The following is an 18,761-nucleotide window of genomic DNA, read 5'->3' as shown; positions in this document are numbered from 1 at the left end:
AGGCTGGGAGGGGTCGCTCTCTCTGTAAGAGGCACCTCCGACCAGTCGGTTTGATTCTCAATGCTTGGCTCAAAATAAAGCTTTGCTTGACCTTCACTTTGTATCAGTCTCACTCCTTTGATCACGGACCCTAACAAGGGCACTTCTATGACCTCATTTAGCCTCAGATATTTCCTTAGAGGCTCCATCTCCAAATATAGCCACACCAGAGGTTAGGGCTTCAACATATGAATTTTGGGAGGCAGGGAAAGAGACACAAACTTTCAGTTCCTAAAACTGACAGAAACAGGATTCAAGTCCAGACCTGTCCAATTCCAAAATTCTTCTCTGAATCATTTTGCCATGTTGTGTCTGGGTCCCTAGCTCTGCCCATCCTGAACCTTCCCACGTCCCATGTCAAGCTTTGTATATTGCCAGGAGTTGCTTATCTGGCTGTCGTGGTGCGCACTTCCTTGGAGTTAGGAGGCAAGGATGTAAAGTCCGGCTTTTTCCTTCACTACCTTTGTGACCTGGAGCCAGTAGCTTGCCTACCCTGGATTTACCTCCATTTCCCCATTAATGAAAAATGAACAATAACAGGGGATACTTCTGTGAATTTCCTTCAAGTGGGGAGGAAGAGGAGAAAGCTGTCCTTATGTGAGGCCACTGAATGTTTTGCAGCACACACTGCATGATTCCAGTCTCTTGTTATGAATATTTCCCTGAGTAACGTTAACAGCTGCACAGATGGGATGCAAGAAAGCTGCCTCCACCCCAGCATGGGGAGACAGCCTGTGGGAAGGGCACTTACAAGGCTGTGACTGATATTTTCCCCTTCCTCCTCCTGTTGAATCATCAAGCTTTTGTTTTGTTTGAATTAAGCATTTTTCTGTTTGGCTCATTTGCTTACAAGCTGGGAGGAATTGCCCCAAGGGGATCATTCCAGTAGGTGGCCTGATCCCACAGAGATGGGTGTCACCCTGTCTGAAAGTTCTCAGGAATGTAAATTAATCCACTCAAGGTCAGTTTTGACATCTGAGAATAGAGTAAATAATAATAAGACAACAACAATAACAGTCACAATAGCTAACACTTGTACAGAACTATCTGTATACCAGCTGCTGTTATGAGCAGATAGCAGATAAGGGGATAACAGTCCACTCACTCTCCCTAGTAACCACACCTAGAAGTAAATGAGACCACTGTGTAGGTACTCTAGTGATCACTGGCACAGTGACGAAACAGATGAGCTGCGATGTGTGAGGGACCCTGGCTCTAGAGCCTGTGCTTTAAACCATAACAGTGTGAGACCCCTCTTGACACACTTTTTCTCCCTGCCTGTCCTCCAGTCCCAGTGCAGGGGGATGGGGCCATCCGCAAAGATGGAGAAAGGAAGTGCAGCCCTCCGTGGGAGGGGAGAAAGGCCATGCCATTCTAGGATTCAAAGCAGAAGCCTTAAGTCTGTGTGATCTGTAGTGACCACCTACGAGGGTTATGGTTGGTGGTTCTCCCAAGGCTCGCAGATCACCCTGGGCTTTCCCTCCCTTAGGGCTAAGTAGCCTGCCTCAGGACGCTTAGCTCACCATCTCCTCCTGGAGGCAGGGAGTTCCCTCAGGGCACAGATGGTATCTAGGTCCAGTAGGGACTTTCAACAGCAAGAGGGGCAGTCCATTACCCTGGACCCTATAACGATCACTCAGGGAAGAGACATTCATGAATGAGTAGATGAAAAAGGCCAGGAAACACAATTCATGAGCACTGGTATAATGGTCTTTGAATATTTGTGATTTATCTTTTGTTTATTTTCTTTCAGCACCAAGGTCCTCAGACTTGAATCATTTGAGGAGTTTAGTAAGAATGCATATCCCCAGGCCCCAAACCCCTGTGATTCTGATTCATTTGGTTTGGGTGTTTTTTGGAAGTGCTTTACTGGAATATAAGGTGCAACCAGAAAAGTATGCATACCGTAAGTGTATAGCTTATTGAATTTTCACCATCTGGATATATCCATGCACCCAACAACTAGATCAAGAAACAGAATATTATTAGAACAGTTTTGGGAGTTTCAAACAAACAGTTCCCATGATTCTCATGACAGTCCCCTGAGCACTGAGAAACTCTGTTGGAGTGATTAACAGTAAAACACTTAAAACTCTGCATGAGCTCCTGTCTGCCTCTTTGGGGACAATAAGGACAAGAGGACTGGGAAGGGACTCTCAGGGACTCAATAGGAGGCATTGGTCTTGGGATGTAGGGTTTAAAAGGCCAACTGAGTCACCAACTGGCTGTCAAGGAATAAGCAGAGCTCATAAGTTCTTAATACCTGAAGAGAGGCCCTGAACGCTGCATGAGAAAAAAGTCCACGGGTACCAGGTGCAGGCTCAGGTTACTAAACAGCTGAAGCAAACAAGCTTTCAAGGCAAAGACATAGGGGCTCTGTGGACCTTCATCATTGAGCCACCTGTTTCCAAAAGGATGTGTGTTCCTCCTACAGTTCCATGTGAGCCAGACTAGAAAGAGGCCTTCAGAAATTCATTCCCAATCTCAAGCTCTCTCCCTCTCCCTCCTCCTCACACACACACACACACACACACACACACACACACACCCAAGACTTGCTTTGGAATGTTCTTTCCAGTGCTCTAGTTAAGGTCTTTCAGTATGGGTCAAACTCATTTTGATTCTTGAAATACCTCTGCCTTTTTCCTCCTGTTTTTCCTTTCTTCAAAATTTTTGGATTCCCGATGTTCAAACATCAGGACAAAACTAGAAGTTGAGAACCGACCATCCACAAAAATAAAAATATTGAGTGCTGAGAAAGTGAAGAGAAGGCATTGTTCTGATTAGCTCTTCATGGCCCATGTGCAGATTCACAGAGGTCTGAAGTCAACCCAAGCTTTCTAAGGGGCATCGGGAAGGTTCCCTCTTGTATTTCCTGTCCTCCAGAGCCTTACCTTTTAGACTGGGGGTCTGGGGGTGTCATTTTGGCTTTGGACCTCAAACAGCTTTTCTGGTTTTCTACTGTTAAATCATTAACAATTTCTCCAACTTTAACATGAGTGAAATGTTGTATATTCAACAAAGGGTTGGACCTTTGCTTCTGATTATGGACTTTGGCGACTAAATTCCTTTTCCCAGAATTTGTCTTCTGTGGGAAAAGAGTTTGAGGTTTTTCCAAATAAGTCTGGAAAGGAGTTACTGGGCCTTGTAAGATTCAAGATGATTAAGATGAGTAAGTTTTCTGCATAATTCCTTGTCTCTCAGCCAATCAGGAGACAAAATGACAGTCTCCATCCTGTGACCCTATGGAAAGCTTGACTATAAGCCACTCCCAGAAAAATCACACCGAGGGCACTTTTCATAACCCACCCTCCCCATTCACCCAATCACATGGTCATTCGCTCATTTATTCAACAGATTGTTACTGAGTGTGTACTATGTGTCAGGCATTATGCTGAGTACAGGTGGCCAAATGCAAGCTCTTTCTCTGGTCCCTTATTTTTATTTCTTGGGGTGGGGGGGGGCACTTAAATAAAAGAAGGGAATACAGATCACTAAAATCATCTTTCCCTTTCCAGCTGCCTCCAGTCTTTTCAGGCCCCAGTTGGAAAGCTACAAAATTAGGAAAAAGCGATTCTCTCCCAAACAGGGTCTTCTCTCAGCATTGTTGTTAGTACCTGTGCTTCTTTGGGGAAGATCCTTAACAGTCAAATGAGGGCCAAGAGGCTCCTGGGCTTTGCAAATCAAGCTGCCATATTGCGGCAAACCCACAGCCCCGTAGGGCCTGTTGGGGGTTAGGAGTGATGGGTCCTGGCCAGACCGGGGCATGGGTCTGCTTTGCAGAATAAAAAATCCAGTGTTCCACCAGGATTGTCTTTTCTCATTTTCAAACTTTTTATCTCATTCCGAATTACATGTTACAATAATTTGCATCAGCAGGATGATGATCATTCTGGAAAGCTGGAAGAGCAGCTTTGCCATATGTTTAAAAATGTACAGTGTGGGTTTTTTTGTCTTTGTGTGTATGTATGTGTGTTTTGTTTGTTTGCTTGCTTGTTTTTAAAGATTTTATTTATTCATTTGACAGAGAGACACACAGTGAGAGAGGGAACACAAGCCGGGGAAGTGGGAGAGGGAGAAGCAGGCTTCCCGCCAAGCAGGGAGCCCAATGCCGGCTCGATTCCAGGACTCTGTGATCATGACCTAAACTGAAGTCAGACGCCCAACAACTGAGCCACCCAGGCACCTCTGTTTGTTTTTGTTTTTGTTTTTTGCTAACAACTTAATTCAGGCAGTGTTTCTGCCTTTAACACTTTTCAAATTGATGTTTCCTACATCATAAAAACAGACCCCAAATTAAAAATCTCATTATGGGACTCATCATTTTTTCATAATGCAGTGCAGGTGTACATACCTGACTTTGAAGGAAGTACGTTCTGTGAAAATGGATGTACATCCTTCAGCGTGGGGGAGAGAGATTCACTTTCCAGGTTTATCTGTTCACTTCACAGCATGAGCCTTTTCTTTACCAGAGCCATGTCCGTGGGACGTTTTCTGAAAGGGGTATGCTTTCTTAGTATCCTTAAACACTTTGTAAAATTTTAATGGTAAAACACTGTTTAGACATCACCTGTACTAGGTAAAATGAAAACTGCTCAGTTCAGGCAGATAGCCCTGGGTTATTTTTAGAGCCATTACTCCACTTCAAATGGAATACAAATGACTTGAAAACATCTGGCTGGCATTCAATGCTCTGCCTAGATGGTTCTGAAATAAAGCTTATTCTTGGTTCAAGACTTAGGTCAATGGTTTGTCCTCTGTCCAGCCCTCTCCGACAACTCTCCCCTCTTTTCCAGACTTGAAATCCCTTTGGCACTTATGTACAGTTTCCACTGCCCAGTTTGAATACTGCCCTAGAAATGGTCTTGGTTTTATGCATTTTATGAGCTCAGCTATGTGCCAGATCAAGCAACTTGCCTGCGAAAATTATTGCAGTTGGTGAAATGGAATGAGGAGCCATCACTGTTCTGAATCAGTATCTTTTTAAAGTTAGCAAGAATTCATCAGAATGATACCTGACTTTGGCCACAGAGCAGTGTTTTATAGTGCCTGCAGTTAGGCTGTCTTCATGAACAAATTATTAAAAATACCAACAGAAAATAAAAGACCAGATATAGTTCTAAGCCAACCTGCAGGGATCTCTTAGAGCAGAGGGATTGTTTTAGGAATGTGCAATGGGAGGCGGGTCCAGAATGTTTGTTGGAACTGATGGGGAAGACAAGCTCTGTCTCTCTTCCACCACATTTAATCATCAAGCAATATAAATTAGTAGCTTCTGGGAGTTGCCATAAAGTGAAATCAGCACAGAAGTAAAACTGACGGGTAGGGAGGCCAAAGTCCTGATTGATGTCACGGGAGCCCTGGGATCCAACTGTTGCTGAGGGTACGTACACCTATTTTCAGTACTTTTCAGCTAAGTGAATGGGTAAATTCACTTCTTCACTTAGGCAAATTTGGGTAGACGTTTTGTCATTTGTAAATGAAAGACTCTTAAGTCTCTGCTTCCCAACTGGTCTTCCTATCAATTACCAAGAACTGTGATTTTTCCCATCCAAAATATCTCATATTCATTGGCTTATCCCCATCCCGATGCTCATCATCTAGTTTAGGTTCTCATGACCTCTTACTTGAACATGCAGACTCTTAGTCTGTCCCTTTGCCTCTGCTTTCTCTCTCCTTCTATCTTTCCAGAAGCTGCCCCCTTAATCCTCAAAAAGCAGTTTTAATGAAGACTCCCACTCCACTGCCTAAAAACATTTACTGGCTCTCCACTGCCAATTGAATTAAAACAAACCCAGTCTTACCGCACCCCTCACCCCCAACATCTTGTGTGTCTCCTTTACTACTCAGATGGAACACTTCACCTCTGATACCTCTGCAACTGTGGGAAGAGAGCTTCCCCCACACCAAGCGCTTTTCCATGACACAGTTGGGTGTCCTACAATTTAATATAATTTTGATACTATCTGGTAATACTGTTAGATCCCACAGGTTAAGGGCTCAGTCCTACAAAACTACCACCCCCATTTTGATGCAAATGGCAAATAATAGGTCCCCAAGGTTTCCTCAACCTCCTTCTCAAGGTTGATTAATTTGGTAGAGTGGCTCACAGAACTCAAGATAACGTTTACTCTTACTCATGTATTAAAGGATATAATAAAGGACACAGATGAACAGCCATACAGAGGCATATGTAGGCATACATAGGGCAAGGTCTGGGAGGGTCCTGAGTGCAGTAGCTTCTGTCCCCATGGAGTTGGGGTGGGCCATTCTCAGGTATATGGATGTGTTCACCAATCTGAAAGGTCTTTGAACCCCATACTTTTTGGATTTTATGGAGGCTTCATCATGCAGGCATGACCAATTATGAACTCAGTTTCCAGCCCTTTTCCTTTCTCATGAGAATAGGGGGCTAAAAATGCCACACTTCTAATCATGACTTGGTCTTCCTGGCCACCAGCCCTCATCCAGGAGCCATTCCGAAGCCCACCCAGAGTCACCTCATTAGAACGAAAGACACTCCTATTACCCAGGAAATTATAAGGGTTTCAGGAACCCTGTGTCAGGAGCTGGGGTCCAAGACCAAACAGAACAAAAGATGCTCCTAGTACTCTTCTTACTTAGGAAATTACAAGTGGTTTAGGAGCTCTGTTCCAGAAACCGGGGACAGAGGCCAGTATATATATTTTCTGTTATCTCACACCTACTGATAAAGGCCAGATTCTTCAGTCTGACATTTCCAATCCCTCCATAATCTAAGTGCAATGTCTATCTTCCCAACTTTTATTTCTACTATAGTTTTGTGCGATTTGTACTGAAGGATTGTGTATTCTGGTTGGATAGAGAAGTCCTCAGAGCAAGTTTGAGGTAGAGCTAAGGTGAACTTGCTATTCCCATGCCAAAACTCCCAACTCCTTTGTCAAATGACACCTTGTCCTAAGCCTTCCCTAACCCCACAGATGGAAACCATGTCAATCCTCTTAACTCTTCAATCCTTAGGACTTTACCTCTCACTTCCTCTTATCTTTCTACGTATTATAGCCACAAGGATATGTTCTGTCTAGTCTTCTCTCCAGAATTTTTCCATCCTAGATAGCTACGCTCCTTCAGAAAGGGTCTGCTTGGGATTCACTTTTGTGTACATCCCGATCCCTTCCTCCCATCGTAATATTCCACATATGTTTATTGAATTGGTATAAATAAATAAAGGAATGAGAAAGGTTGTTTAATAGATTCTTAGGAAACTTGCTTTTTAGCAAATATGAAAAATAACCTATAAATAACCGATCCATATATAAATAGATACTATTGGAGTTTATGAGGGTGCTTAAAATTTGGTTTTCTTAAGTACTAAATTTCACTTTTGCTTATTTTGCACTATTAATTTTCCAGCAGAGTGCACCTGGGTGGCTCAGTAGGTTAAGTGTCTGCCTTGGGTTCAGGTTATGGTCCTGGAGTCCCAGGATGGAGTCCCGCATGGGGCTCCCTGCTCAGTGGGGAGTCTTCTTCTCCCTCTGGCCCTCCCCCATCTCATTCTCTTTTTCTCACTGTCTTTCCCAAATAAATAAAATCTTTTAAAAATTTTCCAGCAGAAAAGTAAAATTTAGGTAAATCTTTGGCAAAACCTTAAAAATTCCAAATTATCATCTTGGTGATGATCAAGCCCCACATATGAGTGTAATTGAGAAAGTGTCCTATGGCCAACATTTGAACCGTGTTAATAGACACAATACTATACATCTAAGTTGTGTGTTTCGGTTTGCAAAATGCTTCCATGGACATTACTCCATTCCTATATCACAACCTATAAGATTAGTAGGATAAGAATCATCAGCCCTGTTTACCAACAAGAAAAAGGTAAGATCTAAGAAAGGCTAAGCAACCAGCAATTTCCATAACTAAGTAGATGATAGAACCAGGACCTCAACCCAAGATCTCTGACCCCTCGGCCAGCGCTCTTGCGATTAGCCCATGTTGCTTATCTCAGGCTAATTAAGGCAACTCATTCCCCTGAGAATAAAGGCCTTGTGGCCATTGATTCTGACCATTGCTATATGAGGAGAGGCCTAGGGAGTGGCATAAATTTCTTGCTCCCAAAAGGGAGACATAGGAAGAGAAGCCCCCCTTTTTTGTTCTCCTGAATATAATTATATATGGCAGCTCCTTGTTATTTCTCCCCCTATCTTGCCACAAGCCTGAGGATAGAGACAATGCAGAAGAGGGTCAAGCCAAGAGAAGCAGAGTGCCACTCACCTGGAGCCACCCTATGCTAGACCTTCTTGATATGTGAGATAATCAGTCTCCTTATCTCTTAAACCAGGATGAGTCAGGGTTTCCCATTACTTGCACCTGAAATCATCCCAACACAAAAAATATGGGAAACTTTATGATATATAGATTTGGGGTAGAGAGTCCTGGGTTTAAACTAGGAATATTACATAACTATTTGTAATTTGAGGGTTATTTAGTCTGATGCAATAAGTAGTGGGAAGTCTGGTGCATGGTAGATAACAAATAGCCATTACTGTTAAGATGAACTCTAGCCATACCAGCGTCATAAGCGCAGCGTGGAGCCTGACATGTGACTCAATCTCACCACTTTAAGATGTCAAGAATCAGATGTTTAACCAACTGAGCCACTTAGGTGCCCCCTCCGGGGGGGGGAATATATATATATGTATATACACACACACACACACACACACACACATCACACACATGTTTTTAGAGAAAGGGAGAGTGAGCAGAGGGAGAAGAGAAGACAATCTTAAGCAGGCTCCACACTCGATGTGGGGCCTGATCTCACAACCCCGAGATCATGACCTGAGTGAGCCAAAATCAAGAGTTGAACACTCAACTGACTGAGCTACCGAGGTGCCTCCCGAAAAATATTTTTTAAACCATAATTTTACACAAACCACTTTATTGGTTCACTCCTCCTTTCTTCTCTAGTTGGGCAGGCATTAGAGTAAGTACAAAAGTTGATTCCTATCAAGCTTAGATCAAGAAAACCCAACCTCTGAGTGAACCTCATTTCCCTGAAGCTTTGAGATCATTGGGCAGGGGATGAAAGCGTCAATAATAAACTCACTATTGGAGCTGAGGTTGGGGGCTTCTACCAACATCGGAATTTGCCTTGAAGTCAGCAATCAACTCTTCAAAGAGTAGTCTAACAAATCAAAGACTTGTCATTTATTTGTTTTTGATTTTCCTGCAGAAAAGGTTTTAAGGATTTAATAGTTTAATTTTCTTGCACTGTTAGAAAAAGAGAAAGAGGGAGAGACCTTGCCATCTCTTGTCCTGAATGGTAAGGTTGCTAGAGTCACCTTACTTTACCAATATGCTATTTATACAACTGTGAGGTCACAGTAGTTTAGGATGGGCTGGGCCTTTCTGGGTCTTCCCAGATTAGAGCCGAGCGCCTTTTTCATTTTAACATTAAAACAAAAAATATTGCACATCTTGGAATGACTGGTGCCACATGGCATGGTAAGAGCTAATTTTTATTAGCAGCATAATCCCCAAACCTCTCTGTTACCTAAGATCCCTCTGTTTGATGGAGTGGTCCCACTTATCCGGAGAGTCTGTCCTTGCTCTGACTTTACACAGTTGTCTAATTAGGGCCTCTGCCAGCCTTGAGTGAAGAGACAAAACATCTGTGTGCCCTAGGAAAAGCCCGAGGTCCCATGCTCAGGTCCGCGAGGAGAATGTGAGGTCCGGGGACATGGTGACTTCAGAGCCACTTATTAATAGTGTCGGTTCATGTCTTGATTTTTCAGGCACAGGGACAATACCGTGAACAACTACTTACGGATGCCACGGGATCTAGGGGCTGAGTGTTCTTCTCACTAATTTTAGTCTACCGGAAACCCGGATAAAAAGTCACTCCTCCTTGAAGGAAGTCCCTACCTGCAGCTGCTGGTGTCAGTACGGGAATCTCCTCCCAGCGTGACCTTCATTGCTCTGTCAGGACGACAGGCTCTGGAGGTTCTGAACTTGCACTTCCTCCAAGAGCACGAGCTGAAGCAGAGGGCACCTGTGTGGCCACCGGCCACGGGCTCTGACATCCACTTGCCTTCCTGTGGGTAAGTTCCCCACCCCACCCCCAGGCTCGTTGAAAGGCTTTCTCTGGAATTGGCCTCCCTGGTTCAGGCAGAGAGCGAGCCCTTCGCAGCCTTCTGCAAGCTTTGAAGTGAAAAGAACAAGGGCAACTATTCTTGTGGTTTCCCTAATCTGTGTACCAAGGGCAGCAGGAGCCAGGTGATCCTGTGTTTGAAATAAAACAGGTTACTGATCTGAAAGAACAGGAAGCAAACTGGGGCTCTCTAGACACAAACCCTTCTGCTTTACCTTGGGGCTGGCCATCCTGACTTTGCTCTCAAAACGTGGGAAATCGCTACCATTCCCAGGCATGGCTGTGGAGGGCTGGTCTGGGGGAACTGGCTTGGTTTGTAATAACTCTCCTTTCCGTTGAGGGGAAGGAAAACCAGAGGCTGAAGACGGTGTCTGAGAAATGCCAAACAATTGGCCAAAAACTAAGTCTCAAATTTAGCTTTTTGTTGTCAGTTTTCAAGGTCAGATTGGCTGATGATGTCACTCAGAACAGCCCAACTAGCTTCCCTCTTGTCTCCTCCATTCAAAAGGGCTCTCTGTCACCTGTACAATACCATCATTTGGGGCCTTGCTATAATAAATGGGGTTTGGTTCTGGATGTGTAAGGGTTACAAAGTAACCAACATGGGCTATCTTCCTCAACTAGCTTTTATACTAGTCGCTATCCATAGAGCTGTTGGAATAAATAATAATAATAATGCTAAGTAGCTAACCTGACCAGAGAACCAGGCACAAGAGAACATGTTACTGTTTTGACACGTTTCCTAATTTAATCCTCACTCTGATCCCGTGAAGAAAGGATTGCCACTATTCTATTTTGTAAATGAGGAAACATTGGCTTTCCCAGTGTGTTGGCTCTTCTCGGCTATTCTGTACCCTCCGCCGCCCTGCTCGGTGCCTGTGAGGCTGAGCCTTGCTCACACCACAGCTCAGCTCCCCTGTGAGCTGACTTTGGCAGGCTCCAGGGATCAGAGGGTAGGAGGAGAAGAGGTCAGGATGATTCTGTCTCACTCCATCCCTCCCCCATGTCGGATCCTTGCAGCGGCTACAACCTCCCTGGACCATGCAGCTCTAGCAATAGGCCCCCCTCTAACGTGTCCTCCCCTTGGGGCTACAGCATTTCCTCCCCGACCTCCCACCTGAACAGCAGTAATGGCATCTCCCTGTTACTAGACTTGGGTGCTCTCTGTCCTTGTCTCCTCCTTCAACCCTGTTCTCACCTCTACAAGTAGCTGCTTCATGAAGTCTCTTCATTTGAACCAATCAGGGGCAAATTGTGTTCCTGTTGAGACCAACTGATACATCCAGCAAAAGGAGTGCAGACCAGAGATTCAAACCCAAAACAGCCAGTGTTGGGGAGAGGAAAGGTAAACAGATAGTGAAAGAAATAAAATTGGCACGTCCATGGCTCATTTGGTTGAGTGTCTCCCAGGGTCTTGGGATCCCTGCTCAGAGGGGAGCCTGCTTCTCTCTCTTGTCCCTGCTCATGCTATCTCTGTCTCTCTCTCAAATAAATAAATAAAATCTTTAAAAAAAAATAAAATTAAAAGAGCCATAAGAAAGTTGTAGAAAGTGTTATGGAAAAATCAAAGACCAACAAAAGTACTTTGTAGAGGATGAGCCATTGTGTTAGATTTTTGATATATGAGTGGAATTGAGACAAGTGGATATAAAGAACAGAGTTTCAAATGGAAACAAAAGTGCAAACCACATTTTGAGAACAGAAGTAATTTAGTACCAGAATAGGAGCAACTTTATGGATAGTGTTTCTCAAAATATATCCTAGGGAAGTCTACTGTTCCATGAATGTTCTATCATATTGAAAAAAAAAAAAAGAGTTCACAGTCAAATAAGATTGGATAACTTTGATTTAAAGGAGCTTAACCAGGTTTCTCCACTCAGGACTTCTCAGAGCATTTGAAAGGCCAATATGCATGTTTTGACTTTTTTTTTTTTTCATGGACAACCTATTCTAACATATTCTAGAGGTGTGGGAGAAAATAAAGTTTGGGAAATAAGATTCTACAATCCTGTAGGAGTCCCCGGCAGACCAATTCAGAATGCACTGTGGTAGCCAGAATTCAGAGCATATTCCAAAGTGTTCTGTAAAAAGTCAATGAGAATATTACAAATTGTGAGCAAATAACCTAGAACACCATCATGTAGCCATAAAATGAGTTGTGAAATGAAACAAGCAGCCAAGCGGACATTAGATTTGTTATCTTGACATTTCTCTGTAAGGTAGGAATGGTGGAAGGGCATTAAACAGAAATTCAGACTTATATCCCGGAAAACACTGGAGCCCTCATGGTACAAATGGTATATACAATGTGTCCTGGTTTTAGTGTCAGGCAAGCCAAATTATCTCAGACCTGATATTTAAAGCAGATTAGAATTTCACTTCTTAATTCATTCAATCATTTGTTAATAAAAATCAGTTGAGCCTCTCCTGGGAGCCAAGCTCTCTGCTAGACTATCGAGGAAAACCACAGAGACAAGAAAGAAAAACAAGACAGAGTTCCTGCTGATAGGGAGCTCAGGACCCCTTGAGGTTGAACATGTACATATGTACAGTTGACCCTTGGGCAATGCCTGGGTTATGGGGTGCCATATCACAGTACTGTACTGTGTTCATTGAAAAAAATCTGCATATAAGTGGATCCACACAGTTCAAACCAGTGTTGTTTAAAGGTCAGCTGTAGTTACAATTTAAGATATGTCAATACGATTCTATAAAAGCATAGAGGATGAATTTACATATCTAGCAATGAAGGATCTGGAAAACTTCAGAAAAGAGTTGATATTTGAGTTTGAAGGACAAGTAACATTTGCCAGAAGAAAAAGAAGAAAACTCTTAAAAGACCTTGATTTTTAGTATCCAGACCCCATATTTAACCACATAAAAGCTTGCTCCTTATAAGACAGAAAAGAGAAAATCCAGGATTTATGGATAAATATAAACATAGAAACAAAATAATCCCCCCTCCAATGCCTTTTAACATTACAGAGATTTGGGAGAAAATTGTATTACATGAATGTAACGATAATATCAAAAGATTATTAATGTCTATTTCAAAGCCAGTGGCTCTGCTGCTTCTCCTTCAATTAAAGGAAGAAAAAAAAAAAAAACACTTTATTTTCCCTTTTGTTCTTGTTCATGAGATCCAGTAGTCAAGTTGGAGGACATCAGAGAAGCCCAGGGCTGGCCTCTGGAGACTTTTTGAATTGGACCAGAGAAAATGAGAAACACATAGTTACTTCAAAATGTTTCTAATTTTTCAGTTTAGAATAGTGCCCACAGTTTACAGGAAATTGCTAATGCCAAAGCCTGTTTTTCTTCCTGATAATTTTAAATTGCTATATTCTTTTAAGTAGGATTAGAGTAAAGCTTTTCTTTGCTGTGCACCATTTTTTTTTTAAAGGGCACCATGTGTGCCACTGTGACAATTTAACTCTACAACTACTTTATATATTAATCTTTTGCATATTATACCTTCCCATATTTATATTCAGAGTGTGCTTATATTTCTAAACACTTAACATGAGTAATCTAAACTTAACAAAAAGAGGAATTTTAACAAAGTTTTAAGTGCGATACAAATACATTTGTTTTATTAAATGCTATAAAGATTTTTTAAAGTGGTTCTTTTTGCTGGCTTTTCAAAAAACTACGGCTAATTACAGGAGTTTATTGTGGTTTTATTTTTTTTAACCATGCAAGATTTTAAATCCACCGTCACAAAGAAAAAATCTGGTTTTGCTCTCAAAAACACTGACAAACATACAGACCTGGTAATATCAGTGGTTCAGTAGATGTTTGTGGAATAAATAACTGATGGTACCACAGGGGAGCTTGGAAGAGGAAACTAAAAAATATAACCCTGACTTCCATTTAAATCTATAATTTCTCCTAAATTCAGTTCCAAGAATCTCTTTGTTGCTACAGACCAGAGTTAAGATAGAAAGCCTTGAGAGTTGTTTAACAGGAGTCCCAAGACCATTTCTTCTTACAAAGCCTGCATTAAACATTTTAGCATTGGTGCTATACCAACGTAATTGATTGATTGATTGACTCATTCATTCATTCAACAAATTTTAAAACATTTATAACATTTATTGAACATTCACAATAGTAGTAGCAGTAGCAGCAGTAGTAGTAGTAATAGGTAAGTTCAGTTTAGAATTTATTTTGTGCTGAGCCCTATACCATGTGCTTTGTACTGACTGAGTCTTTACAATAGTCCTAAATGAGCCCCAGAGCACAGATGAGAAAAATGAGGCACAAAAGCTCATATACTTGTCCATGATCACCCAGAGACTAAATGAATTCTAAATTGGATCCAAGAGAATCTGACTCCAAGAGTTCCATATTCTTTGCTATGCCAGGATCCCAGGTAGGTGTGTCCGATGATCACAGAATACGTACATCCTCCCTCCTGCGAGGATTACGGTGTCATAGACCCAAAGGCTGCTAGAGCAGGTGATCTAGGCTCTCTTTTTACAGATGAGAAATAAGGTTGGTAAGTGAGCTGATTTACCCAAGGTCACATAGACAGGTTTAGAATGCCCCCCCACTCGCACCCCCCACCCCACCGCCAATCTCCTGTATTGTCTCTCATTTCAACTCTCTTTACTCACTACATGGAGCTGAAAGCCCCACTTACCCCAGTAAACTTCTAGACCCATACTATACACCACAGAAGAAGCCACATTATCATGAAGAAACCCCATGGAAATGATTTTTAAGTATGTAAATGTATTTCCTTAGAAATAATCCTCATTGATAACTTTCGAACTGACTTAAATTGTTGAAGCTGATTACAGAGCTCAGCCTCAGGAAAAAATAACCTTCAAAACAGTATTTAGCTGTTCAGGTTTAGAGATGGCCTTGGGTTTCTCATCTACCTGCATTCAATCATCTTGTCTGCTGCTCTAAGGTCATTTAACAGGACATTACTTAGTGATCGCACAATAGGAACAAAAGGAAGAATGCAAAGGATGTTTAGAGCTGGAGCGACATCAGCAGCTGATTCAACCTCCTTATTGTAAGCTCGAGAAAAGGCAGGTCGGGGAAGCAGCACAGCAGCATGAGAGAAGAGTCGGCCAGTTCACTGGAGACCAGATTCTAACTAGCAGACACCCTGTACTGCAAAGCCTCAGTTTTTCCTACCAATAAGGTGTGCCTGTGATTGGGGGCGGATGTAATGCCTGAATATGAACTGATGAAGCTCAGACATGCCGGAAAGGAATTTATCTGCTGCCACGAAGAATCCTGATTCTCTTGCAGAAGACCTTGACTTTCTTTGAGATCAAAGTACTACCACAGAAGTCAGTATGGCCAGGGTTTATAATTGGGACATAAACAGAAGGAAAAAAAAAAAAAAGATGATTTCTATCAAGAACAAAGTGTAATGCTGGCAATTAGAAATGTGGTTCAGTTTTCCAAACGTTATTTTAAATATCCCAAGGTTTATCCCTAAAGGTTGATATGACTTTGATTTTTTAACTGCAAGAGTTGAAACTTCTTAAAAAGATTTTTTAAAACATGATGAGTGGAAAAGTTGATGAAAGAGTGGGACAGATTGGGCAGAAGTCCCATCCGTGTTACTCAGTAGTATAACAGTGGGTGTCTTAGCGATCTGCTCTGGACCTCAGTCTCCTCACCTGCAAAATGGGGATAATCCTGATCTCTATTTTTTTTTCTGTTTGTCTTGAAGATTACATGCAGTAAAGTTTTTTTCACGCTACTTGGCGCATAGTATGTATTCAATAAACAATAGTCATAATTATTACAATCCAGTGCTGGTTCTGCCCCCTCATTCATCCACTGATTCGCTCATTTACACAGTGAAGGCACTCAATGAGATGAAGTTTATTAACTTCTCTCAATGAGATAAAGGCTTGCTAAAGCCTTTGAGCTCCACCTCAAACTCCATCACTTCTTGGAAGCCAGAGTGGGAATTATTGATTCCCTCTTCTTTGTTCTCTAGCTGGAGCCTGATCCAGTCTGTATCTCACTTGTTCCTGTATTTGATTTTTGTTGTTGTTGTTGTTGTTGTTGTTTGCTTGTTAATATCCACAGCATACCTTCCTTGAGGTGAGGGAGATTTTCTCCTCTTGCTCTCTCTCACAGTCACCTTATACAGAGTGAGCACTCAGGAAACACGGGGACTTGCCCTGAATGCATTTTTTTAAAAGATTTTTTATTTATTTGACAGAGAGAGAGATCACAAGTAGGCAGAGAGGCAGGCAGAGAGGGAGTGGGAAGTAGGCTCCCTGCGGAGCAGAGAGCCCAGAGCGGGGCTCAGAGCGGGGCTCCATCCCAGGACCCTGAGATCATGACCTGAGCCGAAGGCGGAGGCTTAACCCACTGAGCCACCCAGACGCCCCCTGAATGCATTTTTGACAACTGGACTGCTATGCACATGAAAAGTATTTGACAATTACAAACATGGATTTGAACTGAGTTCTTAAGAAGCAGGGAGGGTTTTGGTTTTTCTGGTTTTGCTTTTGTTTTGGGAACTGGAAAGTGTGTCAAATACATAAAGACAAATATCTAGGCTCAGCAGGAGGGCATCTGCTATTTCTCTTGGAGATCAAGACACACTACAAATCTGTTGCTTGTGTTCCTGTGGCAATTACCATGATAACCTAAGAACCATGTAGTATCCCTTTCATTTCACTCTTGACAGCCTCAGGAAACAACAGGAGTGGGTGGTGCTTGTTTAAGCCCTGAGTTCACAGGGATCATCTGTAGTTAGAGCTTCCTTGGATAGGGAGCATCAGACCTGAGATGAGCTATGGGAGTGGTGATAGGGAAGGGATGTGCTCCTGGATCCTTCTGTGCCTCAGTTTCTCTTTCTGAGTGAGGGGAATAATGATCTTATTTTCCACCATCCTAGCTCCCCAAATTGGTTACAGTGTAATTTTTTAAACTATCAGGACAAAGGAGTCATGAATGTCAGTGTGGGTTGAGGTCCTGCTGAAAGAGCCCGCTCCAAAGCAAAGCTAAGGCTTGTTCTTCTCATATAACAGATATAACTGTGGCTAATATTTATTCAGGACTTACTCTGTGTCAGGTGGTGTGCTAAGCGCTGTATGTATATTAATTCATTCAGTTCCTGAAATAACCCAATGAGGTAGTCTCCATTTCACAGAGGAGGAAACAGAGGCACAGAAGGGTTAAGCCAAAAGCTACACAGCTAATAAATGACAGAGGTCAGAATAGTACTCACATAGTTAAATGCCTCTGGTGCACTCTTAATTATGTTGCTGTACTGGCTTCCTCTGGCCATCTCTTTAATTTGGTGCCTACCACCATGGTGAGCATGTAGCAGATGCTCAATAAATATATGAATTGGGGTAAAACTAATGATACTCAAGCATGGTTGAGAAGTGTCTCCCTTCATCCTCTCCTTCCAGTTCCAACTCCAGCTCCTCTATTAAGGAAGGTACTTGGCTTTTAATGATGTTTTTCCAGTTGGGAGCTGTGGACCCTTGGAGATCCATAATTAATTTTTCTTTGTAGTTTTCATATAGATTGAATACAAACACATTCTGGATCGTTGGGATAACCATCTAATACCAAGAACTGCCTTGTGATTTCAGTGTCTATGTGGGCTGCGCCTTGGTGCCCAGAGCTATAACTTTACCCCCCGTGCTATTAAGAAAGGAATAGTGTAGGGGTGCCTGGGGGGCGCAGTTAAGCCTTTGGCTCAGGTCATGATCCCAGGGTCCTGTCCAGCTCCCTACTCAGCAGGGATTCTGATTATCCCTCTCCCTCTGCCCTTTTTCCCCACTTGCCTTCTCACTTGCTCTGTTCTCTCTCTCAAATGAATAAAAAATCTTTTAAAAAAACCCCACAAAGCTAACACATATAATATTATACATATATATATTATATATATTAGAGTCAAGTGAAAGCCAAATATTATAATGACAAAGGGTGTGAGTAAAGGTGTGGTTGCTGGAACAGAGGAAAGAAATGAGAAAATTGTGTCAATATTGAGAGCAGGAGAGCCACCCAGAGCTCAAATGTACCCATATCTGGGTAGTCAGTACCACATGATGCTAATAGTAGTTGAGTAAACATTACTAATTTAACATTACTAATCACTAATTTACATTACTAATGTATTGGGAAGGGATTTTTATAATTAATTTTTAAATTTGTTTTGGCTTTATTCCAGAATTGTTCATAAGCTGTAACAGAAATGTGTATCTGATTTAATGCTTATATATAGTAAGGTAACATTATAAAAGAAACTAATTTAAGCCAATACTGGGGAGGTTTGAGAAAATTTTGCCCTTAAAATAGTGGAGGTTATCGGTTTCTCTCACACCGAGAAACACTACACAACAGCACATGTTGGGGCTTTCCTATTTAAAATCAATTGCAGACACAAACACATTAGGTGTATCATTAACACCCTGGTGTGAAAGAGTATGTTAGACCCTCCCTTTCTGAGAGTGGGCTTTGATGAGAGAACGGACCCCTAAGGGGCCTGACGGAGAAAATGTGGCCTCTGTACACTGGGCAGGTCATTAACCCTCTAAACTTCAGTTACCTATCTGTGAAACAGTGGTTTCTGCCGCTTCTTCACCGCAAC

Source organism: Enhydra lutris, unplaced genomic scaffold (assembly GCF_002288905.1).
Source record: "Enhydra lutris kenyoni isolate GAN:26980312 unplaced genomic scaffold, ASM228890v2 scaffoldscaffold37, whole genome shotgun sequence".
NCBI classification, from domain to species: Eukaryota; Metazoa; Chordata; class Mammalia; order Carnivora; family Mustelidae; genus Enhydra; species Enhydra lutris.
Note: the sequence above shows the minus strand (reverse complement) of the source record.